We start from the raw sequence: 13,941 nt of genomic DNA, 5'->3' as shown, positions 1-13,941 counted from the left end.
AGAGGGAAAAAGAACTCATGTTTGATCTACTGCATAACATTTACTCCTTTTTACAGCGCAACCATCAACAGTCAGACACTTGGCAAACAACCTTACTATTTTAACCTAGAGTAACCTCAGATAATAGTTGTTATTGACATTATAATATTTTATTTGTGTGCTATCAGATAAGTAACAGGCTTCTGAGGTTATTTGATCCTGAATTAGCCTTCAAATAGCCTGGACAAGAACGCTTAAAAAATATTTTTATTTAATCATTAGAATGGGCTACTTAAGCCAATAATTTCTATAGAGACCAGGCTAACCAGATAAATAAGACTAGATAAGGGTGCCAATATATTTATTTAAATTATTATAGAGCCTCTCCAAATATCCAGTTAAAACATTTAAATTCTGCCCCTACCTGGATTAAATAGCAAAGTGTGCATTCACACCGAGTAAAGATCTGATACCTAGCAGCAGAATGTGTGTGAACACTCAGTAATAAAAACGCAGCACCTGCGACACCGTGCATCCACACTGAAATGAGCCACAACACCTACATTTCTTGTGCATTAAGGCCTAATTCACACGAGCGTGTTCGGTCTGTGATATACGGTCCGTATGTCGGCCGCATTTCCCGGACCGAAGACACTGCAGGGAGCCGGGCTCCTAGCATCATAGTTATCTATGATGCTAGGAGTCCCTGCCTCGCTGCCGGACAACTGTCCCGTACTGTAATCATGTTTTCAGTATGGGACAGTATTTCCGCGGAGAAGCAGGGACTCCTAGCATCGTACATAACTATGATGCTAGGAGCCCGACTACCTGCAGTGTGTTCTGTCCGGGAAATGCGGCCGACATACGGACCTAACATGCTCGTGTGAATTAGGCCTAATGCCCATGCATTCATACTTACAAGGGACTGTATATTTAAACAAAAGTGTGCATTCACACTAGACGAATATAATATATTAAGCGTGCATTCACACTAAGTGAATATGGTATATTAAGTGTGCATTCATGCTAGCCGAATATACTATATTAAGCGTGCATTCACACTAAGTGAATATGGTATATTAAGTGTGCATTCACACTAGACGAATATAATATATTAAGCGTGCATTCACACTAAGTGAATATGGTATATTAAGTGTGCATTCACACTAGACGAATATAATATATTAAGCGTGCATTCACACTAAGTGAATATGGTATATTAAGTGTGCATTCACACTAGACGAATATAATATATTAAGCGTGCATTCACACTAAGTGAATATGGTATATTAAGTGTGCATTCACGCTAGTCAGCAATATCTACAACAGAGTACGTGGTCGCTGAGATGAGCATCAGCACATGCAGGTAGTGTGCAATCACACTCCTCAATTCAGCGCAACACCTGTATTGATAATGTGCATTCACACCTGATAAATATTGTCCACCTGATAACAAGTGTGCATTCACACTAAGCAAAGATTAAACGCCTAACGCGTTTCCACGTCCTTATTTTGTATAGAACGTTTCTACAGAGGCATGTATATTGAGGCAGGGCAGATTAGCACATCAGTTTTTTGTGCAGTATTGTCTTTCGCCCTGTGTCTGCTAGAGCTTTTCTCCTAACAGCACGGTGCTGATATCTGGGGTCAGATATATTATATTAGTCTAGTGTGAATGCACACTTAATATACCTTATTTAGTTGGAGTGAATGCACACTTAATATATTATATTCATCTAGTGTGAATGCACACTTTTGTTTAAATATACTGTCCCTTGTAAGGGTATGTTCACACGGCAACGCCATATACGACTGAAATTACAGAGCTGTTTTCAGGCGAAAACAGCTCCTGAATTTCAGAAATTTTGACAAGTGCACGCGTTTTTCGCGGCGTCCATTACGGACGTAATTGGAACTATTTTTCAATGGAGTCAATGAAAAACGGCTCCAATTACGTCCCAAGAAGTGACATGCACTTCTTTGAGGCGGGTGTCTTTTTGCGCGCCGTCTTTTGACAGCGGCGCGTAAAAAAAAAGGCAATCTGCAAACAACACCGTAAGACCAGTTGCATTGAATGGGCAGATGTTTGCAGACGGGTTGGAGCCGTTTTTTCAGGCGTAATTCGAGGCGTAAAGCGCCTGAATTACGTCCGTAAATAGGGTGTGTGAACATACCCTGAGTGTGAATGCATAATACTGCTTGAGGTGCTGCACTGTTTGTCAAGGGCGTTAATGCACAGGGAATTTAGGTGCGGTGGCTCATTTCAGTGTGGATGCACGGTGTCGCAGGTGCTGCGTTTTTATTACTGAGTGTTCACACACACTCTGCTGTTAGGTATCAGATCTTTACTCGGTGTGAATCCAGGTAGGGACAGAATTTACATGTTTTAACTGGATATTTGGAGCAGCTCTATAATAATTTAAATCAATATTACCTTTAGCACCCTTATCTAGTCTTACCTATCTGGTTAGCCTGGCATCTATAGAAATTATTGGCTTGAGTAGCCCATTTTAATGATTTCATAAAAATATTTTTTAAGCGTTCTTGTCCAGGCGATGCCTTCTATTTTGAGTTCCGTGAACGCAAAAATTTCAAAAACGATATTTCTTTATCTACTTCTTGAATTAGCCTTGATGCTCAAATTGGTATTCCAATCAAAGGCCTCCTGCACACGACCATAAAAACGCCCGTAATTACGGGCCCATAGACTTCTATTGGCCACGGGTACCTTCCCGTTTTCGTACAGGAAGGTGCCCGGGCCGTTGAAAAATATAGAACATGTCCTATTTCAGGCCGTAATTACGGCACGGGCAGGCCCATAGAAGTCTATGGGGCTCCCGTAATTACGGGTGGCTATGTGTGTGCACCCGTAATTACGGGAGCGTTGCTAGGCGACATCAGGGGATTTCAATTTTTGAATGAAGAGAAGCAGAGAAAATGGCGTCTGAGCGATCATGTGACCATTTTAAGGGGTTTGGACATGATTGTGAAATCATTTCCAGCCCCCCTTTTTTAAGGGTCCATAAATACAGGTGGAAGACGGATGACAACGGACCCGTATTTATGGGCACGGCTCCGTATATACGGGTTAAAAACTTGTGACAAAGTACCCATATGTACCTTGAAAAAAGCTCCGTATTTTACAGCCATTTTTTGTTAAGCATGTGAACGTACTAAGTGTAACCCTGGCCTTAACGTGTACCTCAAGTCAAAAATTTAAATGTAACATTGCTCCAGAATCCATGTGTAGTTATTGTATGTGATGGTTTTTTTTCCAGCTCTTTGACCTAGAAATGTTATTCATTCAAGACAAGGAAGGCATGCGCAGCATGAGAAAGAGGCATAGAGAGCCCACACTGTGCAGGCCATGCCCCTATAACAAGAAGTATTGGTAGTATTACTCTTGTGGTGATATCACTGAGGAGGAAGGAGCTGGCAGGGCATTACCTAGATGTTTCCTCTTAGAAAGTCTGCAATCAGTGAGGCTCAGTTTGAATCAAAAGCATGTAAAACACAGGTTTAGGCCTGATTCACACAAACGTTGTATACGTCCGTGTGCTGTCCGTTAAAAAACAGACCGCACACGGACCCATGCAATTCAATGGGGCTATTCAGACATGCACTGTATTTCATGCAGCATATGTCCGTTACGTGAAACTCACTGCAGGTCCTATTCTGGTCCGTTTTGCAGACCACGTCACCCATTATAGTCTATGGGTGCATGATTCACGGCCATCACCCGTGTGCTGTCCGTGATTCACGCACCAGTTGCTAAAGAAATGTTGAGAAAAAAAATAAAAAATGTGCACCAATACTGACATGAAAAACTGACGGCACACGGAACTGCAATGCATTAAAAACTGTGTTTTTGCGGACGCAAAACAGAGACATTCGTGTGAATCTGGCCTTAAAGAGAGGATTTTTTTTTTCTTCACTGGAAGACCCTGTAGATTTTCTTTTAGTTTTAAATAATTATTTTTCTGTAAACATCCAGGGTGGCCATAATGTGGATCAGGAGCCATATGCAATTCCTGGGCTTTCTTCATATGGCTCCTGACAACCCAACTTCATGCCAGACAAGTGTCCAGGATTTAGCGATAGACATTAACCCCTTAATGACCAGCCTATTTTAGACCTTAATGACCAAGCTATTTTTTAAGTTTTTCCATTGTCGCATTCCAAGAGCTATAACTTTTTAATTTTGCGTCGACATAGCTGTATAAGGTCTTGTTTTTTGCGGGACAAGTTGTATTTTTTAATAGCACCATTTTGAGGTACATATTATCTATTGATTGACTTTTATTAACTTTTTCTGGGGGGGTGGAAGAGAAAAAAACCTGAAATTTCGCCACTCTTTTTTGCGTCCTAAATCTACGCCGTTTACCGTGTGCTATAACTAACACAATATCTTTATTCAGAGGGTTGTTACGATTGCAACAATACCAAATTTGTATAGTTTTTGTATGTTTTACTACTTTTACACAGTAAAAACGCTTTTTTTTCAAAATTATTTGTTTTTGTGTCTCCATATTTGAAGAGCCGTAACGTTTTTATTTTTTCGCCGATGCAGTTGTAGGAGGGCTTTTTTTTGCGGGACGACTTGTAGTTTTTATTGGTACCATTTTGGAGTAGATGCGACTTTTTGATCACTTTTCAATCACATTTTTTTAAAGTCAAGATTCACAGAAAACAGCAATTTTTCCATCTTTTTTTATTTAATTTTTTACGGCGTTCACCGTGCGGGTTAAGTAATGTAATAGCTTTATAGTCGGGGTCGTTACGGATGCGGCGATACCAAATATGTGTAACTTTTTTACTTTATTTTGGTTTTTTAATTTCATTTTTTTTGAATAACTTTATTAAACTTTTTTTTTTACTAGTCCCACTAGGGGACTTTAATATGCGATTCTGCGATAGCTATTATAATACACTGCAATACTTCTGTATTGCAGTGTATTATGCCTGTCCGTTTAAAACGGACAGGCATCTGCTAGGTCATGCCTGCGGCATGATCTAGCAGGCATTCATTACAGGCAGACCTGGGGGCCTTTATTAGCCCCCCGGCTGCCATTGGAGACACAGACACTCGGCGATCGTATCGCCGGGTGTCAGTGGGATGAGAGGGAGCTCCCTCCCTCTCTACAAAACCACTCAGATGCGGTGCTCGCTATTGAGCGATCTCACCCGGCAGAGCAGGGACGCTCCCAGCCCTCAGCTGCCTCTGGCAGCTGAGAGCAGGGGGATTTGACAGCTCCCTGCTCGGTTTACTTATTCCGATGCCGCAACGTAAAAAGTCTATGGCATCGGAATCAGGGTATGTTCACACGGCCTATTTACGGACGTAATTCGGGCGTTTTTGCCCCGAATTACGCCCGAAAATAGCGCCTCAATAGCGCTGACAAACATCTGCCCATTGAAAGCAATGGGCAGACGTTTGTCTGTTCACACAAGGCGTATATTTACGCGCCGCTGTCAAAAGACGGCGCGTAAATAGACGCCCGCGTCAAAGAAGTGACCTGTCACTTCTTTGGCCGTAATTAGAGCCGTTATTCATTGACTCCAATGAATAGCAGCGCTAATTACGCCCGTAATTGACGCGGCGTTCAAGCGCCTGCACATGCCGGTACAGCTGAAATTACGGGGATGTTTTCAGGCTGAAACATCCCCGTAATTTCAGCCGTAACGGACGCCCTCGTGTGAACATACCCTCAGGCCCGTTAGTGACCGACGTAAAAAGACTATGGGCCGGTCACTAATGGGTTAATCCCTGGCACTGTCTCAAAACACAACACGTCATCCTTTTTGCTTGACTTGTTTTCTCCAGTGCTGATCGCCAACTGTAGAGATTGGCATAGGAAGTGATAGCTACATTTATATCAGCTTTCTGCTTGCCAGGTGGCATGTTGGCCTGCCCAGAGCCACGGCATCACCATGACAATGGGGCGCCGTGACTCTTTGCCACTTATAATGCACGGCTCCAGCTGCAGGATTGGGACCCGTCTGCAGCTAGTGACATCATCAGATAGAGTCTTTTGAAGAGGAAATGCTCCTGGAATTTCTACCTTGGTTATTCGCCATGGTGGTTAGTTTCCTGGCGTTTGTTGCCGATTTTTCCTGTCTTTCGTCTCGACTCTACTTGGTCTAATTTATCTATGAACAGACGTCTTGTCAGAACTGTCCAGTAATACAGATTACTCGACCGGACGCTGCCCACTTGTTACAGCCACGGATCTGTTTTACCATAAAACATTTTAATGCTTGCCATCTGCAGCTCAATAGTATATATTGGACTAGATCCTGGGAATCCATACCTTCTTGCGGGGGACAAGGGTGAAGAATGGAAGGTTCCAAATACTCGAAAACCCAATGTTAGCCTGCACCAGTTCAATAACTGTCTCATTCATTGTTCCTGCTTGCTTGTAAGGGGACCGCTACTGTTATAAAAGAGTTGACACATGTTCTCGTCATAACTGTTTACTGTATTTCAATGGTGCATAACTTTCTTCCAATTTGAAGGAGACAGGTGAACTGAGGTTGGGGACATAGATCCCGCTGGAGTCTAACTCAGAGACGTCACGCCTGACCCCACGTTGCCCAAGACTAGGGTGACGGAAGCACCTATGCCAGTCACTGCCCGCTACTGTGCAGAATACTTTTGAGTAAGAATTATGCTCATGGCTCCTGGATGCAGTGGGACTAATCGCTTCTGGCACGAACGCAGGTCCTTGCGGCGCTAACTGCTATCTTTTGCGGTAACCCTCTACTGCCCTCAGCAGGCAGCTACTAAACTGATGAGGCATGCCTAGGACCGCTACCAGTCCAGAGGTGATAGATACGAGCGACACTTCATTAATTGTCCATGCGTTTAGTATTATTGCGACTTTCATCACTGTGTCACCTTAAAGTTCACACGTAGCGTAAATACTGTAGATTTCCCGCAATGAAATTTGCTGCAGAAAATCCACAGCATGATACAGTAGGAGCAAAGTAGATGAAATTGGAACAAATCTCATCCACACGCTGCGTAATTGCGGAGCGGAAAAAGCGCTCAGCAATCGACATGCGGTGCACTTTTTTTTTAAGCCGCAGCATGTCAGGTGTCTTTGCGTAATCGCTGCTTATTTGTTGCAGGTTTTTTCCCCATTGAATTCAATGGGGAGGTAAAACCTGCAACAAATAGCAAAGTTGTGTTTTTTTTGTGTCGGAAAAGCAGCAATTCCACCGCAAAAAAAACTGCAACTCAAAACAAAACCTTTTACTTACCCAGAAGTCTGTCTTTCTTTGTCCAGGCCGGCCTCCTGGGATGGCGTTTCATCCCATGTGACCCCTAAAGCCAGGAAATGTGTGCCAGCGGTTAGTGTGGAAAACAGATATTTCATTATTTTTAATGACCAAGCTGAGATCAGGGGTAGAAAGACGACAATGGATTGACAGACAATTATTTAAGTGTAGCTAAACGTTCGACAAACTTCTGACATGTCATAGTGACATGTCAGAAGTTTGGATTGGTAGGGGTCCAAGCACGGAGACCCCCAATTGATAGAACGAAGCCGCTGAAGTGCTCGTGTGAGCGCTCAGCGTCGGTTCGGCTTTTTCCCGAAATAAATGTATCGGTGTACGGACTCAATAGAAAACCTATGCGCCCGTACTCCAATACATCGGCTTTCCGGAAAAAGCCGAACAGACACGAAGCGGCTGAGCACTCACACTAGTGCTTCAGCTGCTTCGTTCTAGCGATTGGTGGGAATCCGTGCTCGGACCCCCACCAATCCAAACTTCTGACATGTCACTATAACATGTCAGAAGTTTGTCGAACGTTTAGCTACACTTTAAGGCTGGGTTCACACACCCTATTTACGGACGTAATTCGGGCGCTTTAGCCCCGAATTACGTCCGAAAATACGGCTCCAAAGCTGCAGCAAACATCTGACCATTAATTTGAATGGGCTTTACGATGTTCTGTGCCAACGGAGTCAAAGCAGTGCCTGGCACTTCTTGAGACGTAATTGGAGCCGTTTTCCCTTGACTCCATGGAAAAACAGCTCCAATTACGTCCGTAATGGACGCAGCGAAAAGCGCCTGCACTTGCCATTACGTCTGAAATTGCGGAGCGGTTTTCTCCTGAAAACAGCTCCGTGATTTCAGCCATTACGGACGTGTAAAAATACGTTTTTACAGAAGTAATTTTATTGTGCAAAAAGTTGTAAAACATAAAAAATTGCTATCAATTAGGTATCGCCGGAATCTTACGGACCCGCAGAATAAAGTTAACATGTAATTTATAAACGCATGGTGAACGCTGAATAAAAAAAAAACTAAAAAAAAATATGCTGTTTTTGTTCACCTTGCCTCCCAAAAAATAGGATAAAAAGTGAGCAAAAAGTCGCATGTACCCCAAAATGGTACCAATAAAAACTAAATTTCGTCCCACAAAAAAAACAGCCCACATACCACTATGTCTATGAAAAACTAAAATTAGTGAAGGCTCCAATAATTCAGGAAAGAAAAATATGCAGTGGTACAGGCCTGAGAGGAAAATGTCTCCTGTTTCAAGCGGCGATTTATCAAGGCCCTAAAATGAGGGAACCAGGAAGGGTAGGACTCAAACATATCTGCTCGTATTATACAAGGACAATACTTCCCAGCAAAACCCCCCCAAACTGCAAAGGTGTAAAGTGTGTACCAAAAAGGGGATAAGAAACGACACAATCTTTCAGTGCGATACTGGCCTATGCATAAAGGATTGCTTCACAGTGTAACACACATCTACGAATTTTTTTACCTTATTATACCACCTGACTGTGCCCCTAATGTACTCTGCCCGGCTTACATGTACCCCCACATTATAAACTAATACCCCAAACAATACTACTACCAAGCAAAATCCACACTCCAAAAGCCAAATGGCGCTGCCTCCCTTCTGAGCCCTACAGTGTGCCCAAACAGCGGTTTACTTCCACATACATGGCATCGCCACACCCGGGAGAACCCTTTTAACAATTTTTAGGGGGTGTGTCTCCAGTGGCACAAGCTAGGCACAACATATTTGCCACTGAAATGGAACATCTGGGGAAAAATTGCAATTTTTAATTTGCACCATCCGCAGCGCATTCATTTATGGAAAAGACCTGTGGGGTGAAAATGTTCACTACACCCCTTAATAAATGCCTTGTGGGGTGTAGTTCCCAAAATGCGGTCACTCAGGTTTTTTTTTTTAATTATTTCACATCAGAGCCTCTGCCATTTTGAACCAATACTTTGGAAATCACCAAATTAGGCCTCAATTTCACATGGTACTCTTTCACTCCTGAGCCCTGTCAAATGTCCAGGCAAAAGATTAGGGCCACATGTAGGATGTTTCTAAAAACGGGAAACACAGCATAATAATTAGAGAGCTGTCTTGTTATGGTGACACAAGCTGGGCACCACATATTGGCATATCTATGGAAAAAAATCCCATTTTCACTCTGCAACATCGAGTGCACACTAATTTCTGGAAATCACCTGCAGGGTTAACATGCTCACTACACCCCCAGGTGAGTACCTTGAGGGGTGTAGTTTCCAAAATGGGGTAACTTCTGGGCGATTTCCACTGTTTTGGTCCCACAGGGGCTTTGCAAATGGGACATAGCGCCCAAAAACCAATTCTGCACTCCAAAAGCCAAATGGCGCTCCTTCCCTTCTGAGCCGTACTGTGTGCCCAAACAGCAGTTTAAAATGTATAGAGTGCCTACCGGCAAACAGAGCCCTTGTTTCCCAACCACCAAAATTGAAATATAAAAGTTTTAATTGGTATAGACGACCATCAACAGACTACATAGAAGTTAAAATTCCTGGTCCATTGCTGATAGAGATCAGCATAGTGCAATGTGTGGTTATTCAAAGAAGCAAGGTGCTAACGGCTGCAGACCGCAGCACCACGTTGTAAGTTAAATTACTAAGAGACCAGCAGGACCAGAGTTAAAAATTCAAAAGAGCCCCCCCCGACATGTTTCGCTACCAACGTAGCGTCTTCAGGGGTATAGGGGCTAGTGACAGCGGGCGGCGGAATCCACATACCTATATATGCAGTAAACTATCTGCAGCTGTAGCTGCAATTAGTTGAGAGCCAATCAAAAGAGGAGCGGAGGAACAAGCCTCCGCACGGCTGACTGACAGTCAGCAGCACCAATCGCTGGTGAGACAGAAGCCACCAATAGGTGCAGTGCCGGCGCACATGTGCAGTAACGAAAAAACCGGAGATGGATTGGAGTTAATGAAAAACTGCTCCAATTACATCCCAAGAAGTGACATGCACTTCTTTGAGGTGGCCGTCTGCACAGAACACCGCAAGACCCATTGAATTCAATGGGCAGATGTTTGCAGACGGTTTGGAGCCGTTATTTCGGGCGTAAAACGCCTGAATTACGTACGTAAATAGGGCGTGTGAACATACCCTTAGTATTCCTGGTGTCCTACTACAGAGAAGGCTCCTTTAGGCAGCCAAATTGCCTTAAGCTGGCCACACACATTGGATGCAGATTTTTGGATGCATTTTTTTTTTCAGCCAAAACCTGAATTGGATCCAAGAGAGGAAAGACTAAGGCATTGCTTTATATAGGTCTTCTGTTAGGCTGGATTCACACGAGCATGTTCGGTTTGTAAAGGACGGAACGTATTTCGGCCGGAAGTCCCGGACCAAACGCACTGCAGGGAGCCGGGCTCCTAGCATCATAGTTATGTACGACACTAGGAGTCCCTGCCTCGCTGCGGGACAACTGTCCCGTACTGTAATCATGTTTTCAGTACGGGACAGTAGTTCCACGGAGAGGCAGGGACTCCTAGCGTCGTACATAACTATGATGCTAGGAGCCCGGCTCCCTGCAGTGTGTTCAGTCCGGGACTTGCGGCCGAAATACGTTCCGTCCTTTACGGACCGAACATGCTCATGTGAATCCAGCCTTAAGGTTATGTCCCTGGATTTGGCTTTAACCCCTTCCCGCTCCTTGATGTACTATTCCGTCACGGTAAACACATCGTTCGCGCTCCATGACGGAATAGTATGTCGCGGGAGGAACGGCCATTTCAGGTGTCCTCCATACACACAGCAGTTGTCACATCTCCTGTGTCTCGTACAGCAGTTGCCACAGCTCCTACAGCGGAGACCAATCACGGTGTCCCCGCTGATTAACCCCTTAGAAGCTGCGTTCAATAGAGATCGCAGCTTCTTAGGGGTTAAACCACCATCGACGGCCCGCTACATGATAGCGGGTGGCCATGATTGCTATGGCAATCGGAGGCCTAACAATGGCCTCCGGCTATGCAATCTACAGAAGCCTCTGACAAAGTTAGGACTCACTCTGTCTGCGGTCAGCTCGAATACACTGCACCATGCATGTAGTGCAGTGTGTTAGAATTGGGATCAGGGCCTCCTGCCCTCAAGTACCTTTGTGGGACAAAATAAAAATAAAAAGTTTTAAAAAAAATTGTGGAAAAGTAAAAATTTCAAAGTAAAAATCCCCCTTTTTCCCTTATCAGTGCTTTGTTTTATTTGATTTTTTTTAAATAATAAACAAACTATACAGAATTGATATCGCCACGTCCGTAACGGCCAGAACGACAAAATATTTAGTTATTTATCTCGCGTGAACGTCATAAGAAAAATAATAGACCATACTAGAATCACAATTCTTTTCGTCACGTCACCTCCCAAAAAATTGAACAAAAAGAGATGTCGCATGTACCTAAAAACGGTACTAATCGAAACTCCTCGCACGGCTTTGATGGAAGCTTAAAAAAGTTCTGGCTCTTAGAATAGTTAACACAAAAAGTAAATGATTTTTTATAAAAAGTATTTTATTGTGCAAACGCCATAAGACATAAAACAAATAAAATAAACATAATGTATCGCCGTAATTGTATTGCCACGCAGAATAAAGTGAATATGTAATTTATAGCGCACGGTGAACGCTGTAAAAAAAGGAATTAAAAAAACAAATAGAAGAATTGCTGTTTTTTAGTCACCACGCCTTTTAAAAATAGAATAAAGACTGATCAAAAAGTTGCACGCACCCCATGAAAACTACAATGAATTTCTCAAGGGGTCTAGTTTCCAAAATGGGGTCACTTTTAAGGGTTTTCCCCTGCACTTGGACCTCAGAAGCTCTGCAAATACGACATGGCGCTCAGAAACCAATCCAGCAAAATGTACATGCCAAATAGTGCTCCTGCCTTTCTGAGCCCTGACGTTTTGTCCAATCAGCATATTGGCACATTTGGGAGAAATTGCTTTACAAACGTAGGGGTACTTTTTCTCCTTTATTCCATGTAAAAAAAAATATTTGCTGGTGGTTTGAAAAATTGTGCTGCAAAAATGGGCCTTTATTAGAAAATAACAAATTAGTGCCTTTTTTCATTGAGTGAAAATTATTAAAGTCATTCGTGAATAAGAAGTTAGTTTGGTTATGATTTTTGTTACTTGCATAAATATTTTTATATTCAGTTTCAGAGAACATTTTAGCAAAAGTAACAAGCAGCCGTATTGGTTGTCATTTTTTATATAGCTTCTCCACAATTTATGGCAAAACTGTCACGTTATTGATTGTACAAGCTGAAAAAAGGGTAATAGACTGTCAGTTTAGAGAACCACATTTTTTTTTATTTTTTTTATCAACATGTTTTTATTGTAAATATTTTCTAACTTTTTAGAGTACCGGATTCTAAAGTGCCACCAGAAAATAATAAAAAAAAAATAGAAGGCCAATAGATTGAACAAAAAAAAACCTTCACATAATTATCAAATTGACTTATGATTTAGTAATGTATGTCCAATTTGGTTTTGGATGGGAATCCTCTTTGCGAGTTAAAAGATGTTGTCCAAGGTTAGAAAAATACAGCTGCTTTCTTTCAAAACAGCACCACACCTGTGAACCGGTTGCGTCTGGTATTTCAGCTAAGCCTTATTCACTTCAATGGAGCCGAGCTGCAATAGTTCGTGTCAGTGCGCGCGTAAGGCCGGATTCACACGAGCGTGTGCTTTTTGCGAAAGGTCCATAAAAGCTCTGTGTGTCAACAGCATATGATGCGTGGCTGCGTGATTTTCTGTTTTTAGGGTTGTAAACACGTGGTGCTTTTGTTTTCATTCATAGTTTTGACTACTGTAGCGCGCATCACACGGAAGTGCGTCCGTGTGCGGTTTTCAGGGACTCATTGACTTCAATGGGTGCGTGATGCGAGAAAAACTGGCAAATATAGGACATGTCGTGAGTTCTATGTAGCAGACATATGCTGCATGAAAATCACCGGACAGTCTGAACGGCCCCATTGACTAACATAGGTCCGTGCGACGCGTGTGAAAATCACGCGCGTAGCACGGACATATTATGTGGTCGTCTGAATAAGGTGTGTGTGTGTGTGTGTGTGTGTGTGTGTGTGTGTGTGTGTGTGTGTGTGTGTGTTTCTGGAAAAAGGGCAACCATGTTTTTGTAATCCTAGAGCAGTCCGTCAAATAAAGTCTCTCAGTTAAAAGGTTAGGTGGTGTCAACGCATATGAAGGTTATGGACAGAGCAACCTCAAGTACACCTGCAATAAACTTCAATGGACAATTACTACTATCTGATTTCAGGTGTTTATTACTGCGTTGTCAAATTATACATTCTGTCCCGATACATAAAACTTATGAAAGTCATACCTGTATAATTTGTAATTAATCCAGTAAGAAAACTCATATTGAAGGACATGTGCATCTAAAAATAAATATTTTATTGTGGAACGAACCCTTTAAATCAAGACTATTTGCAGTTACTTAATTTATTAAGTTCTGTTAGATAACGCAAAACAGTTTTTCAATTGGAATAATTGAAAACAAATATTGCAGATTCATAAAGTTGCAGGCAAAAGTCAGTGAACCCTTTGGAATGACTTCTCCAATAGCGAATTGGCAAAAGGTGTTTAAATTAAGGGCATGAGATTAGAAGTGTGGG

This window comes from Rhinoderma darwinii, chromosome 4, assembly GCF_050947455.1.
Source record: "Rhinoderma darwinii isolate aRhiDar2 chromosome 4, aRhiDar2.hap1, whole genome shotgun sequence".
NCBI lineage: Eukaryota > Metazoa > Chordata > Amphibia > Anura > Rhinodermatidae > Rhinoderma > Rhinoderma darwinii.
This window is presented reverse-complemented; position numbering follows the sequence as displayed.